A 20,249-nucleotide genomic window follows, 5' to 3' on the forward strand; every position below is an offset into this window, starting at 1 on the left:
GGTGCTACCAAAACTGATCAATATGATTTCTGAACTATACTCTGGTACTGAGTGCTGTGAGGTGTGGGGGTTCCATCTCTGACTTATTTCCAGTTGATACTGGATTTTTTCAGGGGTGTGTATCGGCCTCAATGTTTTTCAGAGCTTGTGTGGACTGGATTCTGGGGACGATGTCGAAGAGATCAAGCTGCAGTGCATCGTTTGTGAATGTCAAGATCTTTGACACTTATTTCACAAATTATGCAGTCATCTTTGAGGAGATGCTGGATATCCTTATTGGGGTCCTTGAAGCGCTGAATGAGTCATCGGAGCCACTGGGATTATGGGTTTCTTGGGTCAAAACTTAGATCTCGGCTTTTAATGACATCTTGGATGCTGCTATATTGTCTGTACTTGTTTGTGGTAAGCATACCAGAGGTTGATAGATGTCTGGGTTGGGCCTGTGAAGTCATGAATTCACTGGATCCATGGGGTGTGGCACTTTCGGTACCTATGCAGGAGGATGAAAGTCTGAGTCTTTAAGTCCTTAGTGACTTGGACTTTGACCAAAGATCTGAGATCTCTTGGTACCAGGTACTCTTGGTACCAGAGAGGTACTCTTGGTACCACTTCTCTTCAGAAAATCCTTGAGTATCGCTGGTGAGACTTTGTGTCCAATGAGCATTTGATGAGAGAGACTCAGATGAGATTTGTTACCTGCACAATCCATGAGCATCAGCTGTCGCTGTATGGACACGTGGCTGATTTTCCTGACACTGATCCTGCTCACTAGATTCCCTCAGCAAGGGAGTCTTGTAAGTGCAAGAGCTCAACGAGCTGACCACATGTCTTGTGGTTGCAGCATGTTGATTGGCATCTCAAGGAGATGGGGTTTGGCCAGACGTCTGCCTGGTAGGGGGGGGAGCACACAGAGGCCCCTGGAGTACTGGCGAAAAGTGGATGCAGTGATGCACTGCTCCGGCACATGCTGCCATACCTGACCTGTCCTGTGCGTACATCTTCACCATTCTGCCATCCCAATAACTGCTTGAATATTCAAAATTATTTGAAAGTTTAATATTATAATTTGATCCCAGGTCCATATAAAAGTATATGAAATGCAGAAGGAGGATGATAGGAAACATCAGTGTGGTTTTACTTCAAAATATGAGGGGGTTGATTGACAATGCAGAATTTTACAGTTTTTCAGATTTAAACCTGAGATCACAGCATCATGAGATGCATGCTCAGATTGAAATACCATGCTGGCCAATTCAATGTTTCACTGTTTTTACGAGATTAAATACTCCACTGCATGTTATCTATTTCTTCTTCTGCTTTACCTGCCTCCTTCAATCCTGAACAGTCTTGGGGAACAACCCATGGTTGTTTGTCCATGCTCAATCCTTTTTGACACTGAGTGTCAAGCAAGGAAGCAGCATGTACCATTTTTAAAGTCTTTGGTTTGACTCAGCTGGGCTTCAAACTGCTGACCTCCAAGAATCAGAGCAGACACTCTCGCCATTACCCACCAGTTCTGATGAATTTTTACCTTTGGTGCAATTATTTTCTGGATGGAAGAGCTTATCCAGAAGTTTTAAGATTGAATAAATTGAAAATTATAATTTCTTTGAAGTAGTGTAATGTTAAGTCTTGATTGCTGTTATTATTTCTAAATTCCCCAAGCATCTACACAACCAGCGGTGAATGTTTCCAGACTCATCAATGTTTACCCAAGAAAGGTTGTGACTCTATTACAGGGGTGCTGTTGATAAAACTCTCAGTCAGAAAATAATTTTGATTTTGAACAAGATTCCAGCATACAGTCCAACTTTTTATAAAGGTATCACAAGGTTGTTCACTTCCAAAATGAAAGGCCGCAACTCTGACATCCAGGTAAAAATCCACTCGAAGGGAGAGTATATTCGGTGCAACGTCTTTCCTCCAAAGCACAGAGGATAGCAGGTTTATTTGGGACAAGAAACAAGTATGCTAAATCCAAACAATCATATCTGCCCCATTTTTCAACTTAACAATACAATTTAAATTTGATTTAATTTCTCTTTCTGCAGATGCTATGCTTTGAAAGGTTTCTCATATAATAATCATAACAGTTGTACGACAGGTAATTATTAATAAGTAAACTCTTTCATTGGTGTCCCTTTGACGTTGATGTATTTTATAAAGCTGCATATCAAGCAGAACTAGTTAAAGTCGTTTATGTTGAAAATACATGACCTTGTAATGGGTAAAAAAAAAAAAAAACATACAGGAAATGTTCAATGACCTTCATATGTTAAGGAGCCTTGACACTCTACCATTTATTTGTCGTGTCATCTAGTTAAAAATATCACCTGTTTTTCGAGAACAATATTGACTGATGTTTCAGCAGAAAATAATTTTATTTTCTTGTTCAGAGTATATATTTTTTTTGATCGTTTCACATTGCAGAATAATTGCAGAAAAGAAACCATTTCCTTCCATTGTTTTTATTTCAAAAGTACGAGACGAGTGAAAAGTTGCGATCAAAAATGAGGGGAAAAAAAAGAAGAGAAGAGTTGACAAAAAATCAATCACAAAATACAGACACTGTTTTATGAGCTGTGTCTTCTTTGGATGAAACTCATTTCAATGCAATTTAAGAAAAGATTACTTTGATAGCTGGCTTTAACTATGCAGAAAACTGCATTATTCATGTTTGGCGATTTCATTTAGCACAGCTCGTGAACCAGATAGATTTCTTTGGCAGTTATGCAGCTGCCTCAAACAAAATCCAGAAATTGAAATGACATTGTGGTCGGTCTTGTACCCAATCTATCCCTCTCTGTCGCCACCTTATCCCCTCGTGCCCAATTCCTTCTAGACACTGTAACTTTTTCACTGGAGAAGGGAGAGAAAGTTTTTTGGCCACCCACTACACCGTTTGAGGATTTTTGCATCCGGGAAATAGATCTTACAATTAAAATAGCTAATTCTGGCTTTTTATTTGTGGGCTGTCAAAGATACAGAACTGCCTACTGCAAGCAATCAGTGTGTTAGCTGCTACACTGCTACCCACGGTATCAGTCAGCCAACCTTTTTAGCAACGCCTAAATAGGGTGGAATTGTGCAAGGCATGGTACCCCCTATTGGTCAGAACCCTCACAGCAAATTCTGGCTTGGCACAATGGTTCATGTTCACTATTCCAGTGAAGAGGTACTATTTGGCATTTAAGATGATGATGTAATATTGCCAGCTCTACTCTTGAGGGGAATCCACTCTGTCTGAGTAGTCGACCCCCAGTCATGCATTCTGGCCCTGTGGGTTAGAATGCGTGTCTTTGATTGACCATGTACTTCAAACTTTGCGCTGTGGTGGATGTGTAGTTCATTATTTATTTTAACTTTGTATTATAAACAAGGAGCTGATACTCTCGGTCTCCCACCTTTTGGGTGGTTGTCACACACACACAGCCTATTTAACACGAAACAAGGCAAGAAGAGTCTCACAAATATCGTGTGCAAGCCAAATTAGCAAGATGTTTACAATCATAGCTGAGATCCAATTAGGTTGAGATAATATCATGAGGAATATATACATATATATATATATATATATATATATATATATATATATATATATATATATATATATATATATATATATATATTCTTCTTCTTTTGGCTGCTCCCGTTAGGGGTCGCCACAGCGGATCATCCGTTATGATCCACATTATGATTTGGCACATGTTTTACGTCGGATGCCCTTCCTGACGCAACCTTGGTCGCCTCTTACGACACAGGGATATGGTACACCTATCCTAACTGAGGCATACACCGCGCCCAGTACACTGGTACTCACTTCGCCATCCTCGGAAGGATGACAGGCTGAGTCAACCTCCTGGTGTGTATTAATTCAAGCGGCCAACGGGACTTGAACTCAGGACCTTTTGGATCCCAAGCCACTACCCTAACCACTGCGCCCACACCAGGTATATATATATATATATATATATATATATATATATATATATATATATATATATATATATATATATATATATATATATATATATATATATATATATATATATATATATATATATATATATATCTGCAGTATATAAGCCTGGTGTTGGCTTAGTGGTTCTGAGTAAGGTTCGGCTTAGGGTCCTAGGGTCCTGAGTTCAAGCCCTGTTGGCCACTTGAATTAATACACCAGGGGTTTCAATCAGCCTGTCATCCTTCCGAGATAAGCAAATTGAGTACCAGCTTGTTGGGATAATTGAGCCATTCGAGTATCCTGCGTCAGCGTGGTGACCCATCCAAGATTGTGGCCAATAGTGCAGGAAACTGCTTTGGCAGCACCGACACTCTCTGTACAGAGTATGGTTCTAATTATTATTATTATTATTATTATTATTGTTATTATTATCTAGAGTATGAGAGCTAAATGTTCAACGGCTTTTGAAATATCACATAAACAAAAGTGCATGGATGGATGATGGTCAGTTGGTTGGCTGGACGGAGCTCATTTTAATGTCCCATCTCTGATCTTATCAGAAGGGCAGTGGACAAAAAGGCTTCCACCATAAGAGTGGACCCAAGGTTATTGTATGACCTTGCATTCTGGCCTTTTGGGTTAGAGTGTGTGTTTTCGCTTGATCATGTGCTTCAGCCTTCAGGCTGTAGTTCATGAATCTGATGGGACAGGCTTGTTGTCCCTCACCCCTCCAATGAGGCAGGGGGGGGGGGGTTGTTATCTGGCCCATGTTCTATGTCACAACATAATCATAAAGTTGAAGAAAAAAAAAAGAAATGGACTTTTCTTATTTTCCAAACAAAATTATTACTTCGTGTCAAAATATTTTTGTTCATGGAGCGATTCTGAAAGCGGAATGTTTGTGACGTGCTCCATCTCAGGATTTTAGACACAGAGCTGCGAATAAAAGCCAAATAACGTGTGTAGAATTCAAAACAAATAAATGGACAGAAAAATACACAGACATAAAATCAGAGAGAAAATGATTGCACTGTACAATATTGTTTTCTTACAGCTCTGGTTCAATGGAGTCTCGAGGTTAGGGAAAAGAGGAAGAGAAGTAGAGGTGTAGAGAGGTAGGTTTTGTTTGTGTGTGTGTGGTTTCTTTTTTTTTGAGGTCATGCCCTTGCTCTGAAGTCCTATTTGCTTTGATGTTAAATTGCTCTCTTCTCACTGGCTCTATTTCCTTCTCCCCTTTAACATTTAGGAAACATCTGGGGTCTGCTAACAGAGGCCTTGGGCAAATCTTCATAATAGAGCATCCTGTGCAGATCCAGGATAGGCTCCGCACTGAGAGTAATTCCCTAATCAATGGATACCAAACGCAGAATTGCCAAATTTACACTGCAATCCTTTTTCTTTTGCAAAAAATAATCATTTTTTAAATCATTTTTTTCTCATCATGTTTTTATCATAAAAAAAAATCATTTTATTGGACTTAGGAAAATTTATGCTGTTGTGTGCAAACCTTTGGAATACACCCAGAATCTTTTTGGCTTGAGATTGAACACAACATGGTAAATGTATTTATTTTCACAACCCATAAGTGGCAAATCCATCAAGTCTCTTCACACAAAGCACAATATAAATAACTTTTTTAACTTTAACTTTAACTTTTAACTTTCAAAATAAATAACTTTTTTAACCATTCAGTAAATTAACCACATGGATAGAAAATTAGCGGAATTTTAGGTAGGATATAACGACAAACCTGCTGATGTTTATTTTTTCGATGCGAACACCAGCACGCTCACACAAGCCTGGCCGTGGGCAAAGCGACCCATTGGGGAGTCATTGCCTTTCTTCAACAATGCCTCTCTCCTCGGCTGACCGCAGTGCGAGAAGTCGGGCCATGTTCAAACACGGTGTAAACATTGCTGCATGGGCATCCCCCATGGCCCGTTGGGGGGGGGGGGACTGCCCTCCATCTGCTTTTGGTTTTCCAAGCCGAGGCTCTTCCAGCAAGTGCCAGAGTAGAAACAACAATGCTGGAATGCCATATCACCCTGCCTGCAGCAGTGCTCCTTGTGTTACAGGCTTTAGGCCTACCTTGGGAGATTGTTCTCTGCCCAAGGCCTCGGAAAACCCCAGAAAACAGTTTATTCAACCTAGGGTGGTCAGAATAAAACACGGTTTGAGTTTAGTTATGTTTTCCGAATATTTTCTCAATTTCGGTGCAGTGTTACTAACATTTTTAGCTGTTTTAGTGCAGAATATTAATAGAAGCTGAAAATTATTTGAAGAATTGATTACCAATACGTCAGGTTACTATTTCCCATTTGTAGTTAACTGGTAATTTTCGAGTCATCAAGCTTGGTTCACCTCCTTTCTTAAAGTACTAATTGGGACATTAAGGGAATCACAGTTATTAACAGGATTCAATAAGATGCACTGGGAGATGATCCATGAGAGCTAATTTAAGCCTGATCATTATGCCACCCTGTTTGGTGTTTCTCTCTAACAAAAAGCTCATGATGTTGGGATCTCCGGTTCAAATCTCAAATACGATGTTTATTTGTTCATTGCCCCCTCGGGTCCATGTTCTAAAATGTAATATATGTGCAAACTCCTCGTTACATCGAAGGATAATCTAATGAATAGTACATATGATCCTATTGTTGATTTACGTTACACTTTGATTAAATAACATTGGCGTGTTACCAAAGTAACAAAGTGCAATTATTCCATTTAAGTAATACAGGATATCTTGTCTTTCTTGCAGAGTCCTTCCCATTGAATTTTCATCCTCTGGTTAAATGCTGCATAAAACTGCACTATCTCCCACAGGTATTTTACCTAATGCATGTTACTTTTCATAATAGTATTTTAAAAATATTTGGATGGCAAGATATTTCAGTTTGTAGCCTACTCGCATAAGGATTTGTTCTCTCATGGAGACAAATCTGACTAAAAACCACCTTCCTGCTACAGGGCGAGCCTGCTGCACGGCTTTCTTCCTGCTCCAGTTACACTGCAGCAAAAAGGCTACATTTTGGACCCATGAGCTAGATTTTTGGAACACACCGTTCTTGAGATGCTAATGTGAAAACACTCAAGATATATCTCTCAAAAGAGTATGTCATTGGGCAAAATCTCTGCCAAAAAATACCATGACATTAAAGGATGAGCATGGCACATGGCAGAGTTTACGTTTTGACTACCTCTGCAAGATTGAACAGTTTGCATTTTGTATCGCACTGATAGGCCGGATCTGGATTTGGTTCTTCAAATCAATTCGTCCTTGTCACGCACCCAACCTCTCCACCAAGTTTTGTCCAAATCGATGCATAACTTTTTGAGATATCCTGCTTACAGACAAACATGAGTGAAAACAATATCCGTCCACCTTCAGTGATGGAGGTAACGAGAAGGGCAGTCAGTAGAGCGCATACCTCTGCCACGTAATGCCTGATCCACGAGAACATATCGGGCCCAATATATTTTTGAACTAGAACGGGCACTCATAGAGCGCATACCTTCGCCGCCACTACTTCTTTTGTTCTTGGTATGAGTGTGGGGAACTGGTTTCATATGAATGGTCTTATGACACAAATCACATATCTATAATGTCATGACCCCCCCCGACTTTCGGGGGCTACGGACTAAACAAAAATCAACTCACGTCGTTTTGGCGAGTCTTCACTCGCAAGCTCGGTGAATGCAACGTTTCAACAAGAGAAGGTAATCTCGTTTGATGCTGGTTTCATGCAAATCGAATAAGAATTGACTGAGTTATGCCGAAAACCGCATATTTTTCAAGGGCGTGACCCCCCCCCGACATTTTACCCCAACCGGTGATATGTGTTATGACGTCATTGTGTCACAAGATTGGGCATTAAATTCTGAACATTTTGGTGCTGGGTTCATGTAAAGCGGACAAGAATTGACCGCGTTATCACAAAAACCGCATATTTTTCAAGGTCGTGACCCCCCTGACTTTTGACCCCTAACCGGTAACAAGAGTTTTGGCGTCATTTGTCATATTGCATATCACAAGATGAGGCGTTGAATTCTGATCATTTTGGCGTTAGTTGCCTGCAAATTGAATAAAAATTGACCGTGTTATCGTAAAAAGATGATTTTGACCTTTTCGTGACCTTGACCTTGACCTTTGACCCGAACGATCCCAAAATCTAATCGAATGCTTCCTGGCTAATAACCAATCATCCCACCAAATTTCATGCAATTCGGTTTCATACTTTTGAGTTATGCGAATCACAAGATTACAAATAAATAAACAAATAAATAAATAAATACACGCCGACCAAAACATAACCTTTCGCAGAATGCGAAGGTAAATATCATACTACATATCGTTTTTGGCCGAAGCTCTCAATGGTGAAGAATCACTTTGAAAAATTAAATAATTATCGTATCCAGATCCCGAGTCGGATCTTCACCAAAATCAAATCAAGTCATCGATGTAACACACCCAACCTGCCCATCAAGTTTAATCCGAATCCGTCCACAACTTTTTGAAATATCGTGCTATATATTAGTTAAGCCCTATCTCTCAAAGGTGAAGAATCACTTTAAAAATTATCAGATCCGTATCTGGAACTTCACCAAAATCTAATCAGTTCATCCTTGTAACACGCCCAACTTGCCCAATAACTTTCATCTGTATCCGTCCACAACTTTTTGATATATCCTCCACACAGACAGACAAACACAGACAAACAGACAAATAAACCAATGTCACCCGCAGGGTGACCCGTATCTTGCCAAAAGGTGACCACGTGTGACTTCTTTAAGGTCACACTGAGGTGAACAGAGCTGCTATCCACCAGGAGTGACTCCTTGAGGAATATCTGCCTACGAGAGATTCCGATGAGAATCGTTCTACAGTCACCATGAAAAATATGCTTTTGCCTCATAACGTCACCAAATGACGTCATAATGTCTCAACCTTGACATATCTAGAAAGCACTCATCGAGCTGTTCAATTTGAGATACTACACGATATGGTTGCTAAAACTTGAAAATTTGACCTTGGAGTCAAATATGTTTGACCTGAGGCGCTAACCATGAAGGTCAAGGCCAATCGCCACCAAAAATTAATCAGCTGAGTGCCAGATCATGAACTATATTCCCATGAAGTTTGAAGACGATCCGATCAAAATTACTCAAAAAATAAGGGTTTCGTCGACTCCCCTGATTTGCGACAAAGTGACCTTGACCTTTGACCTTGACCTTCAAAATTTTATGTGCTGAAAGCGACCTCTATGGGCCTTTGATATGCGAAGTTACAAAAATTTCCAATGATAACTGTGCTCTGCAGAGTGATTTATATGTGATTACAGACCAAAAAAAACAAAACATATGAAGGTCAAGGCCAATCACCACCAAAAATTAATCAGCTGAGCGCCAGACCATGAACTATATTCCCATGAAGGTTGAAGACGATCCGATCAAAATTACTCAAAAAAATAAGGGTTTCGTCGACTCCCCTGATTTGCGACAAAGTGACCTTGACCTTTGACCTTGACCTTCAAAATTTTGTGCAATGAAAGGGACCTCTATAGTCCTCTGATATGCGAAGTTACAAAAATTTCCAATGATAACTGTGCTCTGCAGAATTTTTTAGACGTGATTACAGACAAAAAAGAAAAAAAAAAGAACATACAAGCTGACTAACATATCTTGCAAAAACTTCGTTTTGGCAAGATAATGAAAAATCACTCATAGAGTGACAACTTGGCAAAACAGCACAAAGTAGAATGGCATTCAGTTGAGTGCATACCTCTGCCAGGTGGAACAGTTCACGTTTTGTATCCCACTGATGGGCTGGATCTGAACCAAAATCCAATCTGCTTGTTCTTGTTACCTATCCAACTCATCCACCTAGTTTTGTCGCAACTCGTCCAGAACTTTTTGAGATCTAGTGATATATTTAGTTTACGGCCCTCTCCATCAATTTTAGAAATGAGGCCTTTGTTCACCTTTTGACCTTAAAATTAATTGGTATTTGAATTCAGCGACCTGAAACTGAGAATTTTAGAAAATTTAGCCCAAATTGGCCTTTTGGTCTATGCTTACCTAAAAATTAGTAGGTGTTTGAATTCACTGACCTGATATGCAAATGCTCTTCAAATTTCAAGTGAATCGGATTAAAATTGAGGATTTTCGAAATTTGGCCTCTGTTGACCTTTTGGTGTATGTTGACCTTTTGACCTAAGTTTACCTCAAAATTAATAAATAGGTGATTGAATTCGGTAACCTGAAGTGCAAATGGTCTTCAAATTTCAAGTCAATTAGATGAAAATTCAGGATTTTAGAAAAATTGGCCCAAATTGGCCTATTAACCTATGTCGACCTTTTGGCCAATGTTTACCTCAAAATTAATAGGTGGTTAATTCAGTCACCTGATTTGCAAATGCTGTTCAAATTTGAAGTTCATTTGATTTAGATTGAGGATTTTAGAAAATTTGGCCTATGTTGGCCTTTTGGTCTATGTTGGCCTTTTTACCTCTCGTAACCACAACAAGGACAAATGTGTCCAAGAGCAGCGTCCTAAAGGTTTTGTCGGCTAAAAAAAAACAAAAAAAACAAAAAAAAACAACAACAACAACTTCCGATATTTCGTCACGTGCTTTGATTAAGCCAATAGTGAGACCCGATGTAATGTATTTACGTATTTACGATATATAGTATATTTACGAAATAAATAATGTATTTACGAAATTACAATACGATAAATGGAATAATCTTTAAATAGTAACGTGAACTTTTCGAAACTTTAAAGCAAATGTCCGAATATATTTAAAAGTTCATGATAGTCGCTCTCAAAAGGCACCGTCAATGCGAGGATGTGTACATGTGCTTCGTATTTAAGGAGATCCGCATCGTGTATATACAAGAGCCGAGTCCTCGAGGTTAAGGTTTTGTCTTCACAAGAAGAAGAAGAAGAAGAAGAAGAAGAAGAAGAAGAAGAAGAAGAAGAAGAAGAAGAAGAAGAACTCCGAGCTCTCTATGAGCACCGTTTGCTACGCGAGACGCTGCTAAAAATAATAGGTGCTTGAATTCATTCACCTGATATGTAAATCCTTTTCGAATTTCAACTCAATCGCATTAAATTTGATGATTTTATAAAATTTGGCTCAAATTGACCTATTGGCCTATGTAGACCTTTTTGGTCGACCAAATTTTATGAAACCTCAATGCGGGACCGTCACAGGGTCGGTGACATTAATCTCTGAAAATTTCAGAACGATCGGTTGAGCGGTTTGGGCTGGAGGTGAGCACACACACACACACACACACACACACACACACACACACACACACACACACACACACACACACACACACACACACACACACACACACACACACACACACACAAAAATTTGCCAAGTAACAAGAAGGATGTTGATCTGGCTCCAAAGCTTTATCTTCTTTCTTTAACTCCAAGAAAGACACCAACTAATGTGAGACAACTAAAGAACTAATGCCGGCAGATAGGATGATGAGTTTCATGTCCATCCGAGGGACAGCACACATTGATGAACCTTTCTGCCTGTGACACACCAAGATGGGAGTTTATAACTTGGTCAGGATTTAAACCCAGACTGGATAGCTAAGAGGCAAGTGTGCATACCTCTAGGCCATTCTGTCATCATTTACCACAATGTATTTAAGAAACAATTGTCTTTATTTCTTAAAATACATTGTTTTGTCGAATAACATTGGGACTTTTTTCTTCATAGGAGATTCTGAATTGTGAGGTATTGATGATTAGGTGTGAGTGTTGAGCTTTTGTTCCCATGGTAAAATGTGCATATTTCATTTATCACTAATTTGGGGGCTCAAATGGTTAACCCTTTGAACACTGATCTCCTTGGACTTTCGGCTCCCCCCACCCTGAGCTCCCTGGAGAAAACTCCTGCTGTTCAGGTATATGTAGGTTCGAATAGAGTCTGGTAAACCGACCTCTCAGGTATATGGAGGTTCGAATAGAGGATGGTAAACTGACCTGTGAGGTATATGGAGGTTTGAATAGAGGATGGTAAACCGACCTCTCAGGTATATGGAGGTTTGAATAGAGGATGGTAAACCGACCTCTCAGGTATATGGAGGTTTGAATAGAGGATGGTAAACCGACCTCTCAGGTATATGGAGGTTCGAATAGAGGATGGTAAACTGACCTGTGAGGTATATGGAGGTTTGAATAGAGGATGGTAAACCGGCCACTCAGGTATATGGAGGTTTGAATAGAGGCTGGTAAACCGACCTCTCAGGTATATGGAGGTTTGAATAGAGGCTGGTAAACCGACCTCTCAGGTATATGGAGGTTCGAATAGAGGCTGGTAAACCGACCTCTCAGGTATATGGAGGTTCGAATAGAGGATGGTAAACTGACCTGTGAGGTATATGGAGGTTTGAATAGAGGATGGTAAACCAACCTCTCAGGTATATGGAGGTTTAAATAGAGGATGGTAAACTGACCTGTGAGGTATATGGAGGTTTGAATAGAGGATGGTAAACCAACCTCTCAGGTATATGGAGGTTTAAATAGAGGCTGGTAAACCGGCCACTCAGGTATATGGAGGTTTGAATAGAGGCTGGTAAACCGACCTCTCAGGTATATGGAGGTTTGAATAGAGGCTGGTAAACCGACCTCTCAGGTATATGGAGGTTCGAATAGAGGCTGGTAAACTGACCTCTCAGGTATATGGAGGTTCGAATAGAGGCTGGTAAACTGACCTGTGAGGTATATGGAGGTTTGAATAGAGGATGGTAAACCAACCTCTCAGGTATATGGAGGTTTAAATAGAGGCTGGTAAACCGGCCACTCAGGTATATGGAGGTTTGAATAGAGGCTGGTAAACCGACCTCTCAGGTATATGGAGGTTTGAATAGAGGCTGGTAAACCGGCCACTCAGGTATATGGAGGTTTGAATAGAGGCTGGTAAACCGACCTCTCAGGTATATGTAGGTTCAAATAGAGGCTGGTAAACCGACCTCTCAGGTATATGTAGGTTCAAATAGAGGCTGGTAAACCGGCCTCTCAGGTATATGGAGGTTTGAATAGAGGCTGGTAAACCGACCTCTCAGGTATATGGAGGTTCGAATAGAGGCTGGTAAACCGTCCACTCAGGTATATGGAGGTTTGAATAGCTGCCAGTAAACCGGCCACTAGGGTTCAATGGGTTACTTACTTGTTGAAGTCAAATAGTAGCCTTCCCTCGAAGCTCGTGCCAATTTGATATCTCCACATAATGTACTTTTTGATGCAAAATCAACAAAACTATTCTGCAAACACCCAACACCTCCTCCCCACCTAAAGATCCCCTATTTAACATTTTCATTTTAACCGTTGTTTCAAATACATAATTTACTAGACATTACAGCATCATCAACTTATACACATTACCTAGTTTGCATAAAACTCCTTTGATAATATGATGTCACTGGTCCAAAAGATGGTGCAGAGGTCATGCACTTGTCTTTGAGTTGTGTAATTTTCGTTTGATTGTCAATCTATCTTTCCACTGCCAGATTGATAGTTCACCAGCAAGAAATTTCATCAGAATGTGTGGCATCTTTTGGATGGAAAAGTAGGCTCATGGGGACATTTTTGCTCATTGGTGAATGTTAAAGATCCCATACAGTTTTTCGATGAAGGGTACAGGCGAGTTGTTGCCAACACCCTGACCAAAATCATATATTCTCATCCTAACGAGCCATGTTCCAGAGAGGAGATGGACACCGCTGAGTCTGTTTTCCCAGAGGAACACAAACACGGTAGCCCTACTATCTTCAAGGTCATGGAACCGATGGATGGATGACAAGGTTGCTGATTGGTAGAGAATATATCAGGCTCTTCACACTCGTGTCACAGTAACCTTACCGTGAGATTATGAGTTTTTAATGTGCCCCTCAAATGCGTCTTTAAGGGAGAAAGACTGGGAAATATGTGTGATGGAGGGAGGACACCGACCAGAGGGAAGAACTGATGACCCAAATTAACGTATTTCTCCGGTGTTTACCAAGATCAAAACGTTCCTGGTTATCATTTCAGCAATGAGTTGTCAAATTATACCATATTAGTCATTCTTTGCTTGTAAATTAATGCTAATTTCAATATTTTTGAAAATGAAAAACAATTTTGGAAGGTACTCAGCCATCTCTGATTTACAGTTGAAGTATCAATCATAATTTGCTTTCATCAATTATCTTAAGTAAACAATTTCATTGTCTTTCTTTTCTTCCTGAACACAACTCTTCTTACAATTATTTAATTCATTTATACATGTGCAGCAGATTTGCATCATTTCTGATGGTGCAAGAGTGCAACTATGCCATTTATGCAGTGTCTTCACTGTAATTGAGCATGAATTACATCGAATTTAGCCAGGGTGCCGGCACACAACAACCTACTCTTTTCAACAGGTACCATAGGATCTTTGTCACCAATCAGTGGAAGCTAGAAGATGGGATGGTTTGCTTAACGTCCGTTTGGAAAAACTGCGCCCTCGTTGATGCAACACCCTGCAATGTGAATCGCCAGGATCACAGTTTTGAGGCAGCTGAGGAATCTAACCCAGACGATACAATGTAAAGGTGAGTAGACCACCTCTGAGACATCCTATTAGTCCATACCAATTGGTTTAATTCATTACTATACTAACTCCCATAATAATTTTCTTCTGGAAGTTCATCCATTGCTCACACGAAATGATGAAGAAACTAGATATCTGCGATCACAAAGCGATCGCCAAGGTTACGCCTCCCCCGGCTTACCCTTGGCAATAAATACCCCATGACTTACCCATGGTCCATGATCCAATGATGGCATATTTTGTTCGGACCACCATATGACCTTGATCTTCAACATTAAGGAATAGAGTGTAAATAAAGAAAATGTGTCCCTAGCTACAATCTTTCCATTAATGATAATCTGAGATACAGCTCAGAAATTGGGAATGTTGGGAGTGCAAGAATTAAAAAAAAAAAAAAAAAATTAGAAATAATTTTCTCAATGGTGATTCAGTACTCCCTCGAGGTCTAAGGAATTATGTGGTACCATTAAAATGTGGGGCACTAATTGTAGAAACAAACCCGACAACAGCTATCAGCCTCCCGAGATCATATAGGTGAAGGATTAATTAAATAATTCACTCCTGAAAATGAAAACTTACTTGCGGCATATGTTGTGTGAAGGAATGCAATTTGTGCTGTGGAATTGAAATATTGTGAGTTAAAGTGTTAAAAAGGCCACTCCTTCAATATAGCTTTGGCCATGTGGAGGGGTCATTGTGGTTCATTTGCATGTTTTCCCAATTTCACAAAATGGCAAGGAGCCACAGACAAAGCTCGTCGTTTATCACTCCGGGAGAAGGCAAAAGCGTGACCTGGGACTTCATGCCAATACAACCCTCGAGGCCGAGTGCTGCTTTTTTAGTGTTACCAGCTTTTATTTCTAAAGCCTATTTCATTATGGCACTTGTCCTATGCACCTTTTGTTGTTTCAGATGGCACAGCAATATCTGCAAATAACAGGCAGTGCATGGCTTGACTGAACAAAATAGGATCCTGACTCAACCCACTTGCCAATATGTAGAAATAACGTTGAACATGCTCTTATTACAGGTGAAAATAATGAGTAAAATGATGAAGTTTTCTTGCAATGCACAGCAATGTTAAAATATGCATTGATCTCAAAGGCCATTGGTCATATCCATCGTTGCTTACAGCAGAGGAGCAGCTGTTCAAGTAAGGCCTGCAGAGATTTGGCCAACAAGGGACAAACATCAAGCCTTGAATTGGCCAACTACATTCTGCAGCTCACCTGCAATTAAGTTGTCGTAAATTGCAGATAATGATGGAATTGATTTGTGGTTGAAAAGGTTTCCGGTTTGACACAGTTGAATGACAGCAGGTGTTCAAGTCTCTTGTGCTTCGAACAAGGCATTCAGCTGGATCGGGCGAATAGCCATGAGGATTTTTCATGTGAGGCCCTACCGAGACAATGAGGTTGTCAAATATGACATTTTGGTAGCCGCAAACCCCTGGAATAAAATTTGTACCTTTCCTGCTTAAAACCAATCGATTGCATTGCTGAACAGCTTTCTAGAATTGTACGGCAAAAATTTCTACTCCACAAATCCTCAGAGTAACTCGACCAAACAACAGCAACAGCTGCTGCCAGTGGGAGGGAAAATTGCCAGCAAGGACCCAGTCATTATCCGATTGTTCATTGACTTTCACCCTTTGACCATAAATGCTGTGCCTCGTAGTGAATACCGTTGGAATCACATTCAGATCACTGAGTTTGCGATGGTGTGTCATCCTTAAAGAAGCCTTAAAGACATAATGAGAGGAGCTCGAAGGTTCTTCTCCATTTCATAAGCAAGAAAAAATTATTTGATATTGTTGTTTGTTCCGTCAACTACATAAATTGCTGCCGAAGATTTCTCTAGGTTATGAGGAGATCAAAACCTCAAAACAATTGATGCAAGAAACAGTATTAATTGTTAGGTTGGAATAAAAATGGGCTTTCAAGGCTTGTAAGAACAAATTAAGCTGCAGGACAATCAACACTAGTTTAATCGTGGCTATGACTTTGTTCTCCCAGAGTTATCAGTGCAACTATAAATGTGGTATATTGTGAAACAAACTTCGGTCATAGGTCAGAAATTGTTACTTGGAATTTTATGAGCTGGTCTTCTTTTGCACAGCAATATTCCTTTGTGCATGATATTCTTGATGCACTTTTTTTTTCAAGGAGTCAAGTTCAGCTTTTAAATAATCTTCTGCATTATCCGAGGACTTTTTCCTTTTTAGGGGACCGAGCTATTCTTGCTGGTTCCATTACTAATTTTCTCCGGATTATTATTATTATTATTATTATTATTATTATTATTATTCTGCCACCGTTTTGCACTTTTTTCACTTTAAAATTATTTTTCTCTGCAACCGCTTATCTGATTGACACAAAACTTTCAACATTGATTGATAAATGTGACGTCATAGGTCATGTGGTATTGCAGTCAAACTGGATTGAAGGAAAAACTTTGAACATATTGTCGCGGCCATGGCCAATTAGGTTAATTCCCCTGACCCAAATGTGGTGGACGGGTGGTTAACACCGACCAGGCGGATCAACGAGCGGTTTTCCTGAGAGGCGAACACGTGATCTTCGGAGATTATGGTGCGTGCTGGAGGGAAAGGGCAGCACGGACGGAGCAGACGGAAGCACAGCACAAGGTGTTTAAACTCGAACCCACGACAAATAGACAACACCAGCAACTTAAAATAAACATGGAGATTTAATGTAAATAAGTCAAATATTTACAAAGGTAATAATTCATAATTATTACCATAATTCATAATAAGTATAAAAATGAAATGCGAGGTAAATTAAGCCTAAAGTCGAGGCACCTCTACACACCAACTTTAATACAGACAATGGGAAAATGAAATAAAAGAAAATCCTCCCTTTATTCTGGCACTTAGCTTTGTCCAGTGATAGTTTTTATTGAACTTGGCGATCACACCACATCGTCCTGCGTGGGAAGATGCACCCAAAATGGTGCCGATCCACTCTGGGTGGGAAATGTGCATGAGGTAATTTGTGAGGTGGTATTCACACCAGGGCTCACCAACCTCCGTGCGGCTTCTTCTCATGAACAAATATGCCGAATGTTCCTCTTTTGTAATAGTGCTGGAGACCTGGTGTTGCTCAAACACACACGCACACGCTCACAACGATTGCCCACCTTCCTCCTCAACCAAATGACAAGATGACGTCTGAGGCCCCGTGATGTCCTCGGAGGCCCCGTTATATGGCCACGAGGCATGCTCTTCTTCCCTCCTCAGAAACGTACACACTTCACGGTTCAGCCGAACAGGAATGGCGCACGTCTTGCCTAGCACACTGCAAATTAACCAGCACGAACACGAGAATCGTGCAGCCATTTTGTCGTGCCGAGAGAAGATCAAAACGAGATCCTCTTTCTCAGACACGTTCCTCTCCCTCTCCCACGAGGATCTCGTTTTGCTCTCCTCTTGGCACAATGAAATGGCTGCGTATGTCCTCTCACAACTCTGTCCTCTCACAACTCCTGCTCCGAACCTCCGGTTCCTTTTACCTGCTCTCTGATGTCACGCCCATTCATCATCCACTCCGGGGGCATGGCCTCGCCAACCATCACCATTGGAGGCGGGGCTTCTTGCCTGCTTGGATGTGCGGCTTGGTTGTAGTTGGTTTAAGAATGTGATCCCCCTTTATCGCTGGTCTTGAAATACAAAAACATTGCGAAAAGTTAACGGTTGCATTTACATACTGGGGAAAATTGGCCTTAATCCCTATCTAATTAGCACAGCACCACCTCCCATGTGGTAACAAGTACCACTTAAGCTCACAGTTTCCCAACTTAATTTACATTGAGATTCCTCCTACATGCCCACAGACCACGCAACTCTACACAATCCTAACTTTGCTATGAAATTCCTCCATCTACCCCCACAACCGTAACAATATTCTTCTCCAAAACCACTCAAAGAAAAATATTGAAACTTGGCACATGTCATCAATTCCCTCATTTGGAAAAAAAAATCATGATAATGATGACTTCATTGGTGAAGTGCTATGCCAGCGATAATTGGTTGAATCAAAATCCTTTCCTGAAAAATCTGAAATGTCATAAGTCTGATCTGCAACCCAATTCTATTGAAGCATTAAATTGATGATGTCATCGGTCATGTGGTTTGGCAGCTATATTGGATTTTAGCATAAAACTTTTAAAATCTCCTTCTCTCAAACTGTCCAACCAATCGATGCAAAATTTTATGCATGTCATCGAGTAGTCATGAGAATAAAAGTATAATAACTAAGATGTCATCGGTCACGTGGTGTTGTAGCCATATTAGATTGAAGGAAAAAAATATTTATAATTCTTTCTCTGAAACCGCTTGACCTATTAATGCAAAACTTTACACACATAAACCACTAGAGTTGGGGCCATATTGTGTGATAACGATGACATCATCAGTGAAGTGTGGAAGCAAGTTAGATAGAAAAATGAACCTTATCCGACGAATGCAAAACTTCACATATGTGATCGACTTCCCAGTTTGAGTCAGAGTTTCAATTTATGACATCATAGGTCATGTGGTCAAGAAGCCACATAAGTTTGAAAAAAGAATCCTTCAATAAATCTTCTCCTTTGAAACCGCTCAACTGATTGATGCAAAACTTTATACCTATGATTGAATACCCATGCTAAATAAAGTTTGATGAGTACAACCCCTTAGGTCATGTGGTTTGGCAGCATATTGGATTGAAGGGAAAACTTTTACATTTTTTTTCTCTGCCAGACCATGTGACTGATGACGTTATCAAACTATGTTCCCCAGGGGTAGTCAATGACATATGTCAAGTTTTATTTAATTCCCTTTTGCCATTTCAGAGAAAACTAGAAGGGCACTCGATAGGGAGTATACCTCCACCAGGCTGATTAGTTTATGTTTTGTATCCCACTGAAAGGCTGGATCTGGATTTGGACCGGAACTAAATTTTAATTGGCTTGTTCTTGTTACCTAACCAACTCATCCACCAAGTTTAGTCTGAATCCATCCATAACTTTTTAAAATATCCTGTGATATATCATTTTAAGCCTGTCACTAAATGGTGAAGTATCACTTCAAAAAGTCTCGGATCTGGATCCGGATTTGGATCTTCACTAAAATTAAGCTTTGTTGTATTGGCCAGTTATCTACATACTCAAAAAAATTCAGAACGATTGCTTCAAAGCTGCGGCCAAAAATTGTGAGACAAACAGACGAAAACACAGACAGAAACACACAGACAGAGACACACATACACACACACATGCACACACACACACACACACACACACACTTACACACAGAAAGTCACACACGCACGCTACAAGAAACGCACATACACACAGGAACACACACACGGAAACACACAGAACACACTCACACACACACACACACACACACACACACACACACACACACACACACACACAGACACACACACTCAGAGAAACACACACTCAGAAACACACATATACACAGAAACACACATATAAACACACACACAGAAACACATAGAACACACATACAGAAACACACATAAACACACACACATAAACACACACACAGAAACGCACACACACACACACACACACACACACACACACACACACACACACACACACACACACACACACACACACACACTCACGGAAACACAATATACACAGAAACACAC

The 20,249-nt window shown here is 40.2% G+C and overlaps 1 long non-coding RNA gene across 1 annotated transcript in view; it reads left to right on the forward strand.

Annotated features, from left to right (window-relative positions):
* LOC147020365 (uncharacterized) overlaps positions 1 to 15,916 on the forward strand; it is a 34,785-nt gene extending 18,869 nt beyond the window's left edge. The window contains exons 2-4 of the long non-coding RNA XR_015062083.1: positions 6,723 to 6,787; positions 14,396 to 14,566; positions 15,478 to 15,916. This is a non-coding gene — a long non-coding RNA (uncharacterized LOC147020365). The remainder of the gene's footprint in view (positions 1 to 6,722; positions 6,788 to 14,395; positions 14,567 to 15,477) is intronic.
* Positions 15,917 to 20,249: the final 4,333 nt, after the last annotated feature.

This window comes from Eptatretus burgeri, chromosome 9 (assembly GCF_056783735.1).
Source record: "Eptatretus burgeri isolate ZD-2024b chromosome 9, Ebu_testis_v1, whole genome shotgun sequence".
NCBI lineage: Eukaryota > Metazoa > Chordata > Myxini > Myxiniformes > Myxinidae > Eptatretus > Eptatretus burgeri.